Source organism: Coptis chinensis, unplaced genomic scaffold (genome assembly GCF_015680905.1).
Source record: "Coptis chinensis isolate HL-2020 unplaced genomic scaffold, ASM1568090v1 utg2180_pilon_pilon, whole genome shotgun sequence".
NCBI classification, from domain to species: Eukaryota; Viridiplantae; Streptophyta; class Magnoliopsida; order Ranunculales; family Ranunculaceae; genus Coptis; species Coptis chinensis.
This window is the reverse complement of record NW_028238123.1, coordinates 13636-34784: the sequence shown is the minus strand read 5'-3', so window position 1 is coordinate 34784 and position 21149 is coordinate 13636. Positions and strand designations below refer to the sequence as shown.

Here is a 21149-nt window from a genome sequence, read left to right as displayed (position 1 = left end):
ATCATGCATAACCCAACAACAGCACCATGCCATACATCGATCTTCAACCTGCAAAATTGCTCCCAAACATATGAATCAAATGATCACCCAAGAACGCAAAATGTCAATCAAAACCTGTAAGAGGAAGAAACCATAAGTAGGAACATAGAAATATGGCCTTTTTTATGCTACCATTTAGTAGTATACAAGCAACTAAGAGTAAAAGAAACAGTTTGCTCGACTAACCTTCATTCTTCATTCACGCCTACTAAATGCTTCTACCAAACTCCATAAGTTTTGCTCCACCAATTGTATCCTACGTACCATTAATATAAATCCAATCACATTGAAAAAAAAATAGCAATAAACTATGATAAATAGAAACCTTCAATTGGATTTTAGTGGATTCGAACCACCGTCTCTTGAGATGTCGTTGAGATGCACTCAACCTCTCAAGCGCTTTACCGTTTAAGCTAAAAATCACTACATTATACCAAAAAAATCTACACACCCAAGGATCATTTACCAAAAATGTAAATATGACATAGTCTTTAGTGTAGGACATAAGTTTTGCTCCACCAATTGTATCCTATGTACCATTAATATAAATCCAATTACATCGAAACAACTTCGCAAAAATAAAATAGCAATAAACTATGATAAATAGAAACCTTCAACTGGATTTTAGTAGATTTGAACCACTGTCTCTTGAGATGTACTCAAACTCTCAAGCGTTTTACCGTTTAAGCTAAAAGTCCACTACATTATACCCAAAAAAATCTACACAAACCCAAGGATAATTTACCAAAAAAAAAAAAAAAAAAATGTAAATATGACGTCTTTAGCCCCCTAATAAATATGCCAGTCTTGATTCAGTAGGCAAACTAGAAATAATTTTCCAATGACCAAAATTACAGTAAGAATCTCAGAATTTCGACAAAAAGTAGTGGTCCGATCAAGTTTCACATTTATCTGATAGTAGTGAGAGTTAGAAATTGAGTAATTAATAAGAATCCCTCTATATTTGAATGGCACAATGAAAATTTATAATGCATCCCTACACTTAATCAAATAACACATGCACAGTACAAATACAAAATGCTTAGTTTCAGCAGATTCGTTTACTATCAAAAACCATCTAAAAAAAAGTTTAAATGGCTATAGAAACAAGCTCTACGCCTCTACAATCTTAACTCTTAACCCATATACAGAACTGAGAACTAGTTAATATAAAAACCCTAATTTAATTGAACAAATAAAAAACAGATTTAGCACAACACAACTCATAATTGGAAAATATACCTTATAACAAACAATATAAAATAAAGAAAACAAATCGAAGTTACAAAAAAGCGTGACCGAAAACAGTGTTGAATTGACTGGGTTCATATCAACTTGATTATTAGCAGCATCACCAATCAAACGTTCAGAATCAGTATTAGCAACATAAGAAGGAGATACAAATCTTGTAAAGATTGAGTTAGAGAGAGAGGGTGTGGGGTTTGAAAAGTTAGCCCTGTAGTTTTTTGAGTTTGAAAAGGAAAGAGATGAGAGATACGTGAGTTTATTTAATTAAAAAAAAAAAAAAAAAAAAAACTGAAAAATGGTCTGACTTTTGATTATGTGGACATGACAGTCACCAGCCACCTTAGTGTGTTGGTTGATTGTGTCGAAATCTTGTGTCAGCATAGAATTACTCATGGATTAGCTGACATGACTTTTTTAGAAAGGGTGAGAGCACTTCTAACCAAGGCTCAAAATATCGATATCGATCAATATATCGGTGTACCCAAAAACCGATATATATCGGATATATCGGATATATCCATTATTTTGGTGACTATTTCAAACTATTTAAAATATCGGAAATATCGGAAATATCAGACATATAATATCGGAAATATATTGAAAATATCGGATTTATATTAAAAAATAATCAAAAAGTCAACCGATATATATCGTAAATATCGGATATATCGATTATATCGGCGATATAAAGTTTTATATCGGAAATTCTGATATATATCGAAAAAAAGAGTTCTATATTCGGTGGATATATGTCGGAAATATCGATGTCGGTGTACCAATATACCGATATATATCGGCGATATATCGGATATATCGGCGATATTTTGGTCCATGCTTCTAACTTAATAAATTAGATTCAAGAAGCTCCTACATCCCGGACCGGGGGAGCGGCTCACACTTGCTTCAATTGTTCCATGTGGTTCGCCTATTGGTACGAAAACATCATCCTCAAACTGCATATTCTCAACAAGGAAAGTAAAGAAAGGTTATCAGGTTTAATTTTTCTTTTGTATAGACCAGAAATTAATGTAGTTTATGGAAAAAAGCATAGAAGTACAGTACAGCAAAAAAATGAAATGTTCCAAATACGGTATGACCAAACAGGTGGACTCAAACAATGCCCCAAATTCATTACTATGAGCATACATAAAAAGCTATACGTTTAAGCACTTATACTTCTGCAGGCACCGACACAATGTTCCTCGAGGATTTGAGGATATTCCATAGTAACAGAATCTGTGGACATACACCTTTTGGACATAACACGAGACAGCACAAGCTGATTGGTCCACCAAAGATGCATATCCATCTTAGCTTTTTGGTCCACAGTCCACACTATCTTGCCGAACAAATCAGCTTTGCGTTGTCCTGTACGTGTATGTCCATAAGGTATACTGTACACAAATTCATTCTCTTTGCCATATTACCTACCCAGAGACTCTGGTTTGGTATGATGAACAAGATAATCAGCTGCAAATGTAAATGTTACAGCATGACACAGACAAAATTTTATCTTTTTCACCGACATACAAAGTTGGAAAATTTTGTCAAGTTAGGCATGTCTATGTAGCAACATCTAAACAAACAATAGTTAGCCGTTCATTTCAACAAAGAACTTCAAAATCACTTATGGGAATTAGTGAAAAACCTAATACCTATTAGAGAAATAGTTCAACCAACACTTTTATAAATGCCAGTTGAGTATTTTAAGCAATTTATCTTTATAAACAACAGCGAACTGAAGCAGCATGAGGCACTGGTTGTACATTTAAAATGTCTGCAATTTCTTTTTTGTATCATTAACATATTAAACCATTAAGTTATGGACATTTAAGCAAAATACATGCAACATATTACTCATCAAAAGGATGAACACCTCATTCCAAAAAGGAAAATCATATGAACACAGGACTCCAAGGTATAAAACGGAAGTTGAAAGGACAGTCCTAGGAATATGGACAAAGACTAAAAGTTTATGAAAACACAATCGATAACTCTTTAAATATCCGAAAGTAAAATTGATGTATACTCTATTTTTGCTATTTACCTCAAAAAAATGACCCCTCAAGACCCTAATAATTGGTTAAGCACATATAACTAATGAGTTTGTACCCGGCGGCGCTACAAGAAAATGGACTTTTGCCCACGGTTACCCAGTATTTTTTGCCACGGTAATGAACCATTGGTTATTCTTCCATGCATATTGACCGTAGCTAATAGTCGTAATCATGTACCGTAGCTTAAAAACTTTAGCCACGGCTTACATGTTACTTGAGCCGTGGGTGGCAGCCACGAGAGAAACCGTCAGGGTAAGTTTGTTTTGGTTGTAGATTCACATCCACGCGTTTTGACCATGGGCTTAAGGCCTGAAAAATTGGACGGTTTGAGTGTTAGACCACTGTTGCGTTGCTTCCCCTCTTAGTTCTTCCACTTTCTCCCTCCCCACCACCACTTAGCTTCACTCCCCACCAACACTTACATTTTTTTCATTTTTTTTTCTCTCTTTCTCCTTCTCTCATCTCAACAAGGTAAGCAAAGCATAAAAAATTGGGAGAACTAATTTTTGAATTTTAATTTTCATAGGATTTACTGAACTGGAAATGGATTAAAAGCTTGAGATTTCGCTATTGAAGCAAAAAATCCATTCCAATATGTTTCTCTTTCCCGAATTGAGATTCTTCTGTGTAAAAGTGTACTAGCTAGTTGGGGATATCTTGCATTCATTTCCAATGTATGCAACAAAAGAAGGAAACATCTAACTCCACTGAATAGAACTATTGTTAGGCGAATGAAGGCAACAGGTATAGCATACTCTCTCTCTCTCTCTCTTTTTTAAAAAAAAATCAAACAAATTTATTAATAGTAATGAAAAGTACAAAGTGAAAACCAAAAGTTCAATCTTGATTCAACCCATTCAATTTACAGTTCATTTCAACACAAATTAAATAACTTTGGTTTAATTTTTGAAATTTGTTGATGGGAAATTTTATTTTACCAAATTCGAATTTACGAAGCATTTCAAAAAACAAATATCATGCATCAGATAGGTGTCAGAACGTTTTTATTTCTAAAAACCGATGGTTTTTCTTTTTAGCTATCCAGTGAAAACCATTGCCACCCCAAACTGATGACAACCATCAGTTTCTAATAAACCGTTGGTTGTTTAGACACATAAATTCACCAAACTTGAGAAGAAAACTATCGCCTTTCTTAAAAATCCTAATACAAGTAAAGTAAAAAATTAAATTTTCGTACCTGAAAACCTAGAGGTGTTGTTGAACTGATGTGGAGATGAAATGGATAATGGAGATTGTTTCTGAGTTTGGTGCGAGGTGAATATATGGCTATATAGATGAAGGGAGAGTGGAGAGGTGAGACAGTTGGGTGAGTTCGTGAGAGAGTACTGTGCAGAGAGCGAGATTTCGTGATCGTGTCCCTCTTTTTTTTTTTTCCGATTTATGTTTTCTTTGCCCATATCTATTCCGACTTTCCGAGATATTTTGTATAATAGATTAATAGCAATTACATCAGTTGAGTGCCGCCATATTTGGTATAATTTCAATTATATCAGTTCAATGCGAGATAAATGAAATTTCATATTATTTCAATTCCACATCGGCGAGAGATTTATAGAGAAGTCATTACAGGTTAACCTACTTGGTATTTCTACTCATTCCAGAAATGTCAATAGAGAGTGGTCCTCTATTCTCAGGCTTTGTAAAGGAAAAAGTATCATCAAAGACATTTATAAAGTGTACTTCTGTGCCCTTGTTTATGAGATTTGGAGGAAGAGAAATGGGATAAGATTTCAAAACAGATCCAGGCCTGCATTTATTGTGATCAACAAGATTATAAGGGATATCAAAGCTTATTTGCAGGTTAAAATCCCAAAACTGCCAGATACATTAGAAGCAAGAAATCTTTGTGAGAGGATTGGCATTGAAGCTGAATTCAAGATGGAAGTAATCAAATTGTGTCCTTAGATCCCCCCATCATTGGAAGGTTTAAACTGAACACGGATGGAGCATTAAATGACGTTGGAAATGGTCATGGTGGATTAATTAGGGATTGCCATGGTGAGTTTGTTGTTGCATTTTCTGGTACTGGAGGCACGAAGGCAGTCATCTTTCAGGAGCTTAAAGCTATTGAGCAAGGTCTCATCATCTACCTATCTATGAATTTGAAATGCATTGAAGTGTCCTCTGATTCTCTTAGAGTGGTTCAGTCCGTCAATAAGATTGAGAAACCTCCAAGGTTCTGTGAAGACTTGGTTGCAGCTATATCCAAGTTGTATGGCCAATTCACTTATATCTCCATAGCCCACGAGTTTAGAGAAACAAACAAAGCTGCAGACTATTTGGCTTCTCTTAGTTGTAATGTAGAATCTCCGTCTCTAGTTGTTTTTATCCCTCCTTTAGATAGAGTTCTTCAAGATCATGTAGAGAAGGATGCTTCTGGAGTACAATATGTAAGACATGTTTCTTGATATATAATACAGATGGGGGTATGCCTAACCCTAGCTTATTTAAAAAAAAAAAAAAAAACATTGGCAAGATAAATGAAATTTTCTATTATATCGGTTCCACACTACAGTGGTAAAATCCATATATTTTATCTCGGTTAAGTAAGAGGCGAGATAACAAATTTATACTCAGAGTTAGTAACTAAGTTATGGGAGATATTATCTTGCCTATCAACAGAATCGAACCGAGATAATTTAGAACCGAGATAAAAAACCATTTTTTTAGTAGTGAAACTTAAGCTCCTTTGTATTCAAGTTATCAGTATAAATGATTTATCATAAAGACCACTCTTGCGAAACCTTTTCCTTGACTTTGGGTGTAACAAAATCTTAAATCATTTGGTCCACAACAAAAATGAGTAATGTATGGAGGTACTACTTTCGGAAATACTAGATATCTTCATGCTTCTTCGCTTTAAATCCTTGTTACCTATTTTTGCTTGTGTGTATTTCTCTCGTTTCGAAATTTGTTTTCATGATTCTTCTACTACTAAATCCTCATCCTATAGTTCACCTTTGTACATGTGACCCCGAAAACTCCAGCAGATGTTAAAGGATGGCACCCTTATTTCATATGAAGGAAAAGTTAAGGTATTTGGTCAGTCAATTATTTAGGTTGTTATGACTTGTTGGTTCATTCTCATCTTGTCACTACTTGTTTAATGATAGAGTTATAGAGTACTAATAACACGTTCTCGTAATTATGAATGTGTCACTGCTTGTTTGTTTGAGTGGCGCTGTATGTGAGCAAGGCCCAAAATATCGATATCGATCAATATATCGGTGTACCCAAAAACCGATATATATCGGATATATCGGATATTTCGGATATATCCATTTTTGGTAACCGGTCAAACTATTTAAAATATCGAAATATCGGATATATCGGAAATATAATATCGAAATATCGGATATATATCGGAAATATATTGGAAATATCGGTTTATATTTTAAAATAGTCAAAAAGTCAACCGATATATATCGATTATATCGGAAATATCGATTATATCGGCGATATAAAGTTTCATATCGGAAATTCCGATATATATCGGAAAAAAAAGGGTTCTATATTCGGTGGATATATGTCGGAAATATCGATATCGGTGTACCAAAATACCGATATATATCGGCGATATATCGGATATATCGGCGATATTTTGGTCCATGTATGTGAGGATATAAACTTACATGTATACTTTTTTTTACTATACTTCATCCAATTCTCTTATTATGTCAAGATAAGTTTTAGCCCGAATGACATTTGCCCTTGATGTTATGATTCACAGCTCCTGGAAATTGCTCAGGTCCCCGATGAACATGTAAGTGTGATTACGTGAATTTATACCTATCTCTTTCTACATATAAATTAAGTATTACTGTTCTAAAATTTTTATTATAACATAATATCTTTCTTTTTTCTATTTTTTTGATCATGTGTATTTGTGTTTCATCTAGGTGAACGAGTTCAAGTCGATTGAAAAGTTCAAGATCTTCAAGACAAGCAACTTGTATGTGATCTATACTTGTTTGATATTTTTGAAAAGTTACAGGTGTGTGTATAGGTTGTAATCTAAACCCTTGTTTCCCAGGTGGGTGAATTTGAAGGCTATTAAGAGACTTGTGGAAGCTGATGCACTAAACATGGAAATCATTCCAAATCCGAAAGTGAGGACCATTTTTTTTTTCTGATATTAATTATATTACTCCATCTTGCCAAGTCAGATCAACATGTTGCTGATAAAGTTAATATTTGTGCACAGGAAGTGGATGGGGGTGAAGGTCCATCAGCTGGAAACTGCTGCTGGAGCTGCAATTCGGGTATTCTACGGACATATGTTGGCAATTAACTATAAGCTTTCAACTTTTTAGTGGCATTTTCACACTTTTTTTTAAACAGTTCTTTGGAAAAGGCTATTGTATTGACTTGTCATTAGGAGTGTAATCTCATAGTTTTTGGGCTTTTAGACAACTTTTAGTATGTATCGTTCTAACTTGCCTGCCATTTTCTGGTTACACAAACCCTAGTTATGTTCTTAATCTCTTATGGTCCTCATGGTTTCCCCTGAATCAAAAGTAGAAATCTTTTGGGAACTGAAAAGTAAAAAGAATTGGGTGAAAACTAGTTCAATGTTCTTGGTTTTGATATACAAAATTTAGTCAGGTGATCGTTATCTTCTGAATAAAATATTATTTGGCAAATGGAAAGGAGAGAAAGGTTATACCTAATTAAAAGGATGTTTATAGTTAAATTTTTGTGTGTTTTTATCGCCTTATCATTGTTCAAGATTTTTTAGGTGCTGTAGTTAATTACCGTTTAGCTTCTTTATATTATGTAATATCTATTGTACTTACCTCCTTGTACTTATGGTTTTCTCTTCCAAGAATTATGGGCACTCCAAATGAAGAGATATGGGCTGGAGTTTCATCATTACCCGATTACAAAATATGCTTTTCCCAAATAGCTTTCCAAGGTAAACTATTTTAATTCAGTGTCCTCTCAGAAGTTCGTAGTGAAAACTATATGGTCTGGAGTTTCAAATTTATTTAAGCATGTCTGAGGCTTTCTTTTCAATATTACTTTCAAAGACTATTCAACTTCAAGAAAGATAGAGAATACTGGAAATGGATTGCTGGTAACGTGGCATCAGGAGGTGCAGCTGGTGCTTCATCTCTTCTAATTGTCTATCCATTGGATTATGCTCGAACACGTCCAGCCACTACAACAGATACGATTTTTAGCGACGAAAAAAGTGTCGGAAAAAGTTAGAAAAACGTCGGTATTGGTCAATGACGACCTTTTTTTTTATCGTCACTGAATCGTCGCTAGTTGTATAGTCGCAAAAGCTCTGAAGCCACGAAACAAAAACGTCGGAAGAAGTATTGCATTAGCGACATTTTATAATGTTGGTAAAGCCCAAAAAAGCGTCGATATATATATTTTCGTCTGATTATTCAAAACGTGGAAAAAAGTATTGTTTGGGGACGATATAGGAAAACGTCAGTAATTGTTTACACTACCGACGTTTTGTTACGTGGCAACAACCCCAAATATAAGATACTAAAATAAGGATCTAAAGTAAGGTGCATCAATGAAAAACCCATATAAATTAATCAAGCCCGCCAAATGATAAATGTTAAACCTCGTCATATAGTACGTAATTACTTAGAGTGGCACTGAACTAACACGTAAAATGACCAGTTTACCCGTAGGTAAAATTCCGGGTCATTACATGTACAATCTACTGACGCATGGCAGAACCAACCAACCTTAACAATTGAAGGCATGAAAGAAAATTCAATAAAGCTGGCTCTCCATCTGCTGCCCTCCTCCTCAGCTGATCCACCTCTGCATTCACATATCCAAAATAAAACCACAATGTTAAATATCCAAAATGAGTAGGCTTTGTTTCATGCTGAAGTGGCTTGCAGAACCTACTTGTCCTAGGGGGAATGTCAGACGTGTTCCATTTGATATTTATCTGAGATTTAGCCAAAGTTAAGAATTCATTATATAATATATTACGGGTTTGAAACTAAATTTAAGTAGGCAAAATCACTTTGTGCCTGCCTACAGTTGGCAAAGACACGTGTCGATACATTTGTGTTAATATATCAAATTTAAGGATCTAAAATAAGGTGCATCACAACTGTGAAGAACTAAACAAATCCTAAAAATTGAATAATAGCCATTTGATTTCTTATGGTTCCTAAGATACACATAAACCTTGCAGTGAATTCAAATTAATACAATCAGGACAAGTTCCATAGGACATGCTACAAACAAAATAATCAAATTGTCATATCTAAACTACACAACACTATTTACACTAATAACTAACTTATGCTTATATCTTTTGCATCTACTAAATTCATTTGCAAATCATGAACAAACTAATAACACCCAAGTTAATTTCCAAATCAACGAAATTAATTTGCAGATCGTAATAGTTAACCAACACGCCTCGTACAGAAGTCATAAATGCAGATAAAAAATAAATCTACGAAACTGAAAATTCCACCGGCCAGTAACCAATATCACCTAAGGCTAACTCCAATGGCTTGGTGCGCCAAAACACCAAACCACAATAACACAGTAGATACAGTTAGTGAGATAGCGAAATCAAATCCAATGGTTTATTTTTCCAAATTTGCCGGTGACAATGGCGTCCAACACAAAATATTAAATATCGGTTAAAAAAAAAACCAAGCTTTTTTGTACGCCATCACCAGTGGCGGGCAAGAAATAAAAAAAAAAAACCAAACTTTTTTATGCGCCATCACAAGTGGCGTGTAGTTATTATCTTCCTATATTGCCCTTTAAAAAAACCCATAACACAAAAAAAAAAAAAAAAAAAAACCAAAAACACCAAGTTTTTATGCGCCATCACCGATGGCGTGTAAAAAAAAAAAAACCAAAACCTTTGTGCGCCATCACCCGGTGGCGTAAAAAAAAAAAAAAACCTTGTGCGCCATCACCGGTTCCTGTGTACACAACCGCATTTTGTCGTCTCTTTTTTTTTCTCTGTAGTTCAAATTGTTTAGTGTCTGTTGAGGAAGATTTAGGCACAATGAGTATGGTATTTATAGGACATGAGAGTCATAGATAGGCACATTTGGGTGGCCATTTTATTTTTAGGCATAAGGAGTTAGGTGTTTAGTTATAGCCTTATGGGACATACGATCATAGACACAATCAGTTGGGTATTTTAATATTTATAGGCGTAAGTTGGGTATTTAGTTTCTCTTGATGAAGATTGAGGTGATTAGCTGTTTTATTCTCCCTTGTTTCTTCTTTTTATTTCCTTGTTAAGTCAATTGATAAACTTAAATCCACATCCTACATTCTAAATTAAACCGCTGGTGTATAATGTTTTTTGCCCCGGCCCTTTGATGCTTGGTTATTATCTACATGAAACAAGTTTATTGGTAATGTAAATGCAAGTATTTCTTTTGATTAATTTGATTAAGAATTTTAAATGTTTTGTATGTATTTGATGTATTTTTAAATTTTAATGTATTTCTTTTTAATTTGTTCTTTTTTTTATTTTCAATAAATGTTTTATTTAAATAATTAATTAAGTTGTTGGAATAAATTTAATTTTAAAATTGAAATTATAACAAAGAGATACAAATAAATCAAAAAAATTTAAAAGGGTAGGATAGAATGGTAATTGCACAAATTAAGTTATTAAAAAAAAAAAAAAAAAGAATCAATTCTAACCGCCATTGTGAGTGGCGGGTGGAAAATCATAAATGAATTCTGTACGCCATTGTGAGTGGCGTGTAACTTATTATTTGAATTAATTCGCATTCCTACCATGCCATCTCTGGCGTGCAACACTAATAATGATTTTTTTTGATGCCCGCCATTGGCAATGGCGGCCAGAGCATACGCTATAACGTTAAAATTGACGGCAAAAATAGAGAAATTTATGAAGATAGCGTTGGCGGTATAACGTTTTAACGTACCATTGGAAGCCATTTTACGTTAAATTTGATGATTTGCAGCACCATTGGACTTAGCCTAAGTAATGGAAAAATCAATAACACTATATAACTTTACACAACTAAATAGTCAGTAAAGCAAAATTTTAACCTGATAAACCAGTATATATCCAAAGTCCAAACTAGCAAAAAAAAAAATTACCTGAACTGATAGCTACCGCTTGCAGAGTCCTTTCACTAAGTTATTAACAATAAAAAATTAGTGTTTTTGTTCCAAACACAAGAAAAAGTTGCTTCTTTTATTTCTACAAACAAGTTTGAATGATAATTATATTCTTGAAGAAACGAAAAAGAAAAATCACAACTTTACTCTTTTTTTTTAAGGTAAACAAGTTCAAAGAAAGATTTTTGCTTCAAAACTTACAAGAGATTTTCTTTCCCTCAATGAAGGAATGATGAAGGAGGTAGACAAATTGAACCCGAAATAATTTAAAGCACCTACGTACAAAAAAAACTATAGTTTTAACAATTACAGAAGATTAGAAAAGGGGGATAAGAATAAAAAAAAAAAAAAAAAAGGTGAGTGAAAGTGAGAGAAAGAAGTACCTGGAGATCGAAGTTGAGAGGATGAAGAAGGAGAGTGAGGAGTCATTCTATTTCCTTTTAGTTTATGGTGTTTTTCTTTTGTTACTAATTTCCCCAAAAAGTGTTTCTTCCCTCTTTTTTTTTCGTGAAAAATCAAACATTTGGCGGTGGATCGAAATCACGCCGAAATCGAAAACATCTATTCCGACGATATAAACGTCGGCATAAATTTCTAGTTCCCACGATAAAAAAAAGCGTCCCTAGATTAAGACAAGTAGCAACGCAACATATCGTCGCCTTAAGTACAAACGTATTTCCGGCATTTTTATCGTTGGTACTGCCCCTATTTAAACTATAAAAAGAATAATCTGTATTTAGACCACTATTTCCGACGAAAAAAACGTCGCAAATAATAATTTTAACATTTGAAACGAACAGATTAGTAGCGACGATTTAAACGTGCCAAAAGGTTAGTTTTAGGAACGAAACAAAAATGTCGGTAAAAAAAACGTCGGTAAAAAACCTATTAGTTGTAGTGAGCCAATGACACTAAGGCTGTTAAAAAGGGTGGTAAAAGGCAGTTCAACGGTAGTGATCTCAAGTGATTAAGAGGTGATTCTACCAGCCTGTTGTTACATATGTTTTACTGGATTCTTTTATTTGTTTTCTAATCATAAGAAAAATATAAAGTAGATCTCTACTTTAAAAGTGAAGTGGATTTGTAAATTAGAAGATTCCAGTAATACTTAAAGTGATAGAAATATTTGCTTAAAATGATTCTGTTCTGGATTTGATTCACAAAAGATAGAGATATTGGCTCATGCATTTTGAGACTTAGGTGTCTACCCCGTGGAACTGTGATATATGACTTGGCTAATTTAATTTCGTCTAATTTACAGGCATGGTCTCAATGTAACCGACCCATAACTTGCATCACATTCAATAACGATGGTTCAATATTTGCATAAGCGGTATGTCTACCTTTAAGTATAACTTCTGCGAATTTGGAAGCCATTCTTTCGTTAAATTTTAATCTTTTTGAGACTAAGGCACTAAGCCTATGCCGACCGAGCGCTTTCTGACGGTCGTGCGATAGTTTTTGGCTGTCGGGTAATACCTTTGGCAACAGTTATTATTTGTCGGGTAAAGTTGTTCTTTTTGTAGTGATTTAATAGGATGCTTCTTCACGAGTATGCAACAATGGTGATCTCGGCAGATTATACGTCGCAACTAACTAACTATACTTCAAGAATCTTAAAGAACCAATTATTTAACAAGGCCAGTATCATAAGTGTTTAGTTATACGATTTCTAACCTGTACCTATTGTACTTTTACTTTTTCTTTATTTTTTAATCACAATTATTTCTTTCATAAGGCGATCAAACTTTGATTATTTATGCCTGAATGTTCTTAGGACTAGAATGCCAACACGGAGGAGAATGTTCTTGGCCGGTGAAGTTATAGAGATTTTCATTTTTTTTTTCTTTTGTATTTTTTCATTGCAATATATTACAATGTAGAATACAGAACAAGATGGAATAAGTTGGTTTGGAGGTTTTTTTTTTTTTTTTTTTTTAATATATTGGTATTGATTATAATTTGGATTTTCGATTGCTAAAGTAGAATACTATAAGGACATGCGCTGAAGGTAAGGGTATAGTCAATTGGACTGACCTAAGATGTGTGTGATACTGTGATCTGACATGTCCTTATTGTTACAAGTGAATTGGCTTCCGCATCCATAAAGATCCTCTCGAATTGTATTTTGAACTGAGAAATAATATTGTTCATACTTGTTATTTTATTAAGTTCTTATACAGTTATTCCTAATTTTTGGAAGCTCTGCTAGATGATTGGTTCTGTTGATGGCAGGAGAAACGACCAAAGAATTAAAATATCAAGTTTTTTTTCAAAAAAAAAAAAAACATTGCCACGGTCTATAGCCGTAGCAAAAACATCAAATCCCACATATTACAACCGTCACAAAAATTGACATTTTCCCATGGACTAAACCCGTAGGAAAAACGACTTTTTCCCATGGATTATCTGCTGTGGCCATACTGACGGTAATAACTGACGCAAAGGCCGTCGCTATTAATTGGCTTTACCGATGGTCATGATTGTGGGCATACCATTTCGGGTATACAAAAAGCCCACGGTCCTACGACGGTCCAAAACCGTGGTGGGAAAATCATTTTTCCCACGGTTTTGGGCCGAGGATTAAAACCTGTTTTCTTGTAGATACACGAATTGTAGGGAAACAAAATAAAGGTATGGCAATCATTTGTCTTGTGAGCGCTGCCTAATGCAAAAGTAAACATGATTTTTTAGAGTTTAAACTGCAAATTATGTATAGGGCACCACCTTGACAATTGTTGGACTATCCTTGCTTGGTAGGTTAGCTGGTAAGAAATAAAGATTAGACATTATGAGCTGGGTCGATGCTACATCTGGGAACCAGAAAAGACGAGGAAAACAATTTCAGATTGCCATATATCAGTAGACCAGAATTTCAAAATGTAAAATTCTGTGTAGGCATCCACATGAATCTTGACAGAATTTCATATTGCAAGTTGTGCAGTACAATGCTTAAACACACACACACAGGGAAAGATAGCGAGAGAACCTGTTGAGGACAGCCCTGGCCATGTGATAAAGAGTGCTTAGAACAGACGAGCTGTAAACTCCCTCGTTCGGAGGACCAAAAAAGGTGTCCACCAGATGCTTTTTAACTTCTAGGAATCGCTTGCTAAAGTAAAGAAGCTTTAGAGGAACATTAGAAAGAGATTCAAAAGAGTACCTGAAAGTATTCTTTCTCATGAGTTGTAATGGAAAATTGATGTCACATTGAGAGAGATATGTGAGCATTATATAATACTTCCCACTAGTATGTTAGGACCTGGGCACACCCACCAGGCCTGGGCCTCCGCGCCCATAGGATAACTAGTACCGATATTGTCCCCCACTTAACCACCCATTGGGCTTGGGCCACATCTTGGCCATGGGTGTGGGGTTTTATCTTAAAAGGCCTCGGTACTAGTTAGTGAACTTCCCACTTCATAAACCCATGATGAACTCCTTATGAACTCCTTTCTTGTTCAATGTGGGACTATTTCTCTTTTTCGGTCCACACACTCTCACAATCTCCACCTTGGACCAAACTCCAAGGGACTCCATTCGTTCATCGTCGGCACGATCCAATGCTAGAGCTCTGGTATGTCTGGGCCTCTGAGGGAGGTGACTTTTTTTCTCAACCCCAGAGCCTACTCCACCTCAAACATCATTCCATGTTGTTAGATCCAACTCGAGTTACACCCTCTCGAATCTCTACAACATCCAAGGGGCACCAATCTTTGGTGTAATGGGCACACTTCGTTAAGCAACTCCACCTGAGTTGCGGCCTTCCCTGGTGCTCCAGCTTGAATGATTTCGTCTCTTGATTCTGCATGATCAGTGTCTTTGTCCCTGCTGAACCATCGGCTCTGATACCAGTTGTTAGGACCTGGGCACACCCACCAGGCCTGGGCCTCCGCGCCTATGGGATAACTAGTACCGATATTGTCCCCCACTTAATCACCCATTGGGCTTGGGCCACATCTTAGCCATGGGTGTGGGGTTTTATCTTAAAAGGCCTCGGTACTAGTTAGTGAACTTCCCACTTTATCAACCCATGATGAACTCCTTATGAACTCCTTTCTTGTTCAATGTGGGACTATTTCTCTTTTTCGGTCCACACACTCTAACATAGTATTGATTTAATTTTATTCAGGCAAAATGTGAATAGCACTTTCTAACAAAATTGTAACCAAGTATCCAGGGCTTCTTAGATCCTGGAAATTTTACGCTTACTTTAGTATATCTACTTTCATCTTTCATACATTCTTTTACTTCTTGAACAATTTTACCTACCTCCATGAAGAATTGATTTCTGTTGCTAAAATCCTCTCCCTTGTTTCTGGAAGGACAGTGTACCTGTCCCAAATATATCCTTCGAAACCGGACTATTTATAAAGGAGCTAGTGAGAAATAAGTAACAAATAAGGTGGCACATTGTCTCATATATTTCGAAAAACTAGTATAATACTTCTCAAAACAAGCACAAAAATCCCACCTTCATTGTTTTCAATAGAGCCAACCCTTATATTCCATAAGTCACACGTAAAGCACCAGATTTCTTGACTACTGCTTCAGTTGTGTGTTTCTTAGATCCAAGTTTGAAGCCTAAAAGCAATAACATATTTAAAAAGCATAACAAAATTTCCAGCATGGAAAGTTATGAAAACAATACATAAAATTTGATCACTATTATATTGCTGAAGCCATGTCAAACCATATGACCTTTATACACAATGTACTTATTATAGCATTTGAAATGTATTTCACGCTTCATTTTCTATTACAGCGTCTGACATGTAGTTACGCTCACCTAATCTCAATGTGATACCATTTTCTACCTTCTTTGGCATACAACTATTGAGCAAGAAACATTTGCATGAGCTTAAAGGTTTTAAATGAGGAAATACACAGTAAAAACCTACTTTTAATTCTTTAGATGGGATAATAATTGCACCCCTAGAATGATACATAACTATAGGTAAATTTTGGTCACAAATCATTGTTACATGTTATTGTAGAAAACAACAACCAATCAAAGAGACAAAACACAAGATTTATAGTGGTTCGGTGCCATTGCGGCAACCTACGTCCACTGGAGAAGAAAGAGATTGCTTGATTGATTTTTAGGGTTCTTTTACAGAGATATATATAGGAACAACACAAGTGCACAATCATCTGTGTTGTTTCTAAAAGAGTGGAGTCTTCCCTTTATAGAAACACACAAATCTATTAAACTGTCACAAACCGACTAGAGGTGCGCACGTGCCTGTCTCTTTCTTCTCCCACACTTCCCCTCAAGTTGGGGCGAAGATATCCAGTGAGCCCAACTTGGAGAGTATATTATGGAACTTGGAAGCTGGAAGTCCCTTGGTAAAAATGTCTGCAAGCTGTTGGTCACTGCGAACAAAGGAGGTAGCAACAATGTTGGACTGCACTTTTTTCACGCACAAAATGACAGTCAACTTCAATATGCTTAGTTTTCTCATGGAACACCGGATTTGTTCCAATGTACATTGCAGCTTGATTATCACAGTAAAGTGTAATTGGCAGATGCAAACCAAAGCATAAATCCTTCAGAAGGGCTCGCAGCCATATAATTTCACTGGTAGTGGAAGCCATAGCCCTATACTCAGTTTCAGCATTAGAATGAGCCACTACATTCTGTTTCTTGCTCTTCCAAGTGACCAAATTACCTCCCACAAAGGTACAATAACCAGAAGTAGATCGCCGATCAACTAGACATCCTGCCTGTTGGGGACAACGATACCAATCAATCCCCTCTAAGATAACTTGTATTTGGACAAACTACTACTCCAGACAAAAATCTAAACTTTCACTACAACAAACAACAAGCCCAACCTTCCAAGCAATCAACAACTATCACAAACAAGTAATAATAATGCAAAGAAAAATAAAGCATACCACAACACAAAGGTGTACCGTGGTTCGGCCAATGATGCCTACTTCCACAAAAGCTAATCATTTTATAAGTATGGGAAGGAAGATTACAATCACTCCTCTCAAGTTTCTCCACCTTACTAGATCACTCCTCTCTCCTTACAAGCTTTTCTCTTTGCAAAAGTTATCTCTCAATCTTGATTTCTCTCAAAATTGGGTTTCTCTCTAAGACTTGGTTTGCCAAAACCTAACTTCTGTTTTTATACTAAACTTGCAAATCTCGTGGTTACTGTAGAAATAGAAATCTACAACTTTAGGCATGAGTGCGTCTTGGCGCTTCATGATAAAAAAAATCGAAAAGACGCACGCTCTCTTCAATTTTCCTCAGAAAAGTCCAGTAGACATGTTTCGGAAAAGAGGCTGAAAAAAAACTATCTTCTTTTTCTCTCCAAGGGAGCCTTAGGCAAGACCATTTCTGAGCATGTGCTCGCTCAAACCTCTTCATGCAAACAATACCGAATTCTCTCCTTCTTCCTCATGTGAGGGATAACTCCAACAATCTCCCCCTCCCGAATAGTGAGGGGGATACCTCCCTGCATTTCCAAATTAAATCAACAGGAGGAGTATGCTACCATTCCGGCGAAAGCACAACAAACATCAAACTTACCTTTTTGTAAAACTTTGGTCATCATATCCAACTTGTTCTTGTCGGTATGGATCTTCTTAATGCACAAATGCTTATCTTCGAGAACTTCTCTAATCCAATGATAAGGCACATGTATGTGCTTGGATCTAGAATGAAAACTTTGATTCTTACTCAAATAGATGGCGCTCTGACTGTCACATAGAACTACAAACTGTTTCGGCTTTAGCCCTAGTTCATCGAATAACCTCTTCATCCATAACATCTCTTTGCAACACTCAGTGGCTGCAATATACTCGACTTCTGAAGTGGAGTGGGCAACACACTTTTGCAACTTAGATTGCCAAGAAACTGCTCCCCTTGCAAAAGTAAATAGATAATCGGAGGTAGACTTTATAGAGTCAACATCACCTGCCATGTCTGCATCAGTGTAGCTTTCAAGCAAGGTCTTACTTCCACCAAAACACAAACACGCCTTGGAAGTTCCCTTGAGATATCTTAATATCCACTTAACACCTTCCCAATGCTCCTTACCTGGATTTGACAGAAAACGGCTTACAACACCAACGACGAAAGCAATATCCAGTCTTGAACACACCATTGTATACATCAAGCTGCCTTTTGTGGACGCATAAGGAATCTTTTATATTTGAGTCTGCTCATGCTCACCCTTTGGACACATATCTTTGGTCATGCGGAACTGGCCACCAAGCGGACAACTGACTAGCTTCGCTTGATCCATGTTGAATCTCTTCAACACCTTCTCAATGTAGCTTTCTTGAGAAAGCCACAACTTCAATTCCTACTCTTTCTGTCACGAGTGATCGACATTCCAAGTATCTACTTTGCTTGACCCAAATCCTTCATCTCAAACAACTTACTCAAGTCTTTCTTCAGCTTAGATATCTTGTTGATGTTCTGGCTAACTATCAATATATCATCCACATACAACAAAAGCACTATGAAATCCCCATCTAGAAATTTATGAACAAACACATAATGATCGAAAGCGGACTTCTTGTAGCCATGCTTCACCATAAAGGAATCAAACTTTATGTACCACTATCTCGATGCCTGCTTTAATCCATACAAACTCTTTATTAGCTTGCATACTAGGTGCTCCTTGCCTTTGACCTAAAACCCCTCTGGCTAGTCCATGTAGACATCTTCTTAAAGGTCTCCATGAAAAAAGGCTATCTTGACATCTAGTTGCTCAACCTCTAGGTTCATACTTGCGGTCAAACCCAATACCACCTTGATAGAAGTCATCTTAACTACAGGAGAGAAAATTTCATCAAAGTCAATACATTTCCTTTTTCCAAATCCCTTCACAGCAAGGCGAGCTTTGTGCCTTGGGTGTGGATTATTCTCCTCATGCTTGACTTTGTAGATCCACTTATTCTTGAGAACTTTTCTTCCTTTCGATTTCTCAACTACCTCATAAGTGTGATTCTTACGCAAAGAATCTATCTCATCATGCATGGCCTTCAACCAATTCTTTTTGTCTGTACCTTCAAGAGCCTCTTGATAGTACATAGGTTCTCCACCATCAGATATTAAAATATACGTATGTGGTGGATGCCTGGTTGAAGCTTGTCTATCTCTCTCAGACCTCCTTGCCCCATTTTCTTGTGCCTCAGGAGGATGTACTTCTACTTGCTCAGGTGGTGGTTCATACACTTTAACTGCATCTTCTATATTAATAGGTTCTATCCCATCATGAGCAATAGGATAATCATCATGAGCTTCAAACCCATGGTTCTCTACATTCTCAATGCCTTCTGCACGTTCCACAGTAGGAACTTCTAGTTTTGAGCTTCTAGCTTCTCACCATTCTCAAAGTTTGCTATGGTTTGGTGTTCCAAGAACACAACATCTCGACTTTGGATTACCTTCTTATTGATCGGATCATAAAGTTTGTAGCCGAACTTCTCATCTCCATAATCCAAAAAAATGCACTGCTTAGCTTTGTCATCAAGCTTGGATCTCTCATCCTTGGGAATATGAAGAAATGCCCTACACCCAAATACCCTCAAGTATCAATAATCGACATCTCCACCTGACCATACTCTCTCTAGATAATCACTATTCAGAGGCTTCGTAGGCGATCGGTTGATCACATGTATGGCTGTGCGCATTGCTTCTACCCAGTAACTTCTAGGTAACTGATAAGAGCCCAAAACTGTAGTTTTAGCCCCTTAATAATCATACTGTTAGACAAATTATGTGAATAATAAGTAAGAGTTAATACTGATTACGTGTTTTTATGCATTTCAGATTTCAAAGTCCATTATGTGCAGAAATGTGCCACCTTAGCGAGATAAAGAAGCAAAAGTCAGCAGAACTTCCGAATGCCATATCTTTGGACTCAGACCTCGGAATTGGGCCTACCTTATGTCAAAACGACCGTCTCGGAAAGAGCTTTCCAATTGTCCAAGCCTTGGCCCAATCAGAGGAGCAGAAATGGACGAAAAGTCTATTGAAGCCGGATCCAGCTGAAGAGGCCTTTTTGGACTGAAAGAATTGGGTTTTGGGCCTAATTCTCTGGCCCAAAACATGGCTCCAAGCCCATGCACGATTTTTGGATCAGAAAGTATAAAAACAAAAGCTTAACTCTTTGTTTAGGGTAGATAGTTAGACCTAGATTAGTTTAGCCTCCATTAATGAGTTTAGATCTAGTTTTTGAATTATACTAGTTTAATTTAATTAGTTTAAATCCTTGTTTTAGATTAAGTTCTTGAATCATTGTTCTTGATTGATTAGATAAATAAAGTAGTAATTTTTATCAATTTCATTTTGTCATTTACATTTTAGATCTAATTTCAATTCTAGTTCATTTACATTTATATTATTAGTCTAAATTAATTCTTGCATAATTAGATTTCCTTATTGTTTAATTAAGTAAATTTCGAATGCTTTATATTATGTTTAGGTTTAATTTAAATGGAAATGATTGCGGAATGATTCAAGGCTAAACCTCCATTAGAGGGGGTTGTGAAGCCTTGATGAAAGCTTGATTCCGATTATCGTAGAGTCGTCGTAATTTCTATTTCACTCTAGAAATGATTAGTTCACCATGAGAATGGATTTAATTGTTCACATGCTAGTTATGAATTGATAGAAATGCCATGTGTAATTAGGGATTAGGAATA

At 35.9% G+C, this 21149-nt stretch overlaps 1 long non-coding RNA gene and 1 pseudogene across 1 annotated transcript; one reads left to right on the top strand and one right to left on the bottom strand.

Annotated features, from left to right (window-relative positions):
• Positions 1 to 1246: 1246 nt before the first annotated feature.
• Positions 1247 to 17204, bottom strand: LOC147473598 (uricase-2-like; annotated as a pseudogene).
• On the top strand, positions 7005 to 7683 carry LOC147473599 (uncharacterized). Its single transcript, XR_015210376.1, has 4 exons — positions 7005 to 7128; positions 7265 to 7317; positions 7399 to 7474; positions 7570 to 7683. It is a non-coding gene; the product is annotated as an uncharacterized LOC147473599 (long non-coding RNA).
• Positions 17205 to 21149: the final 3945 nt, after the last annotated feature.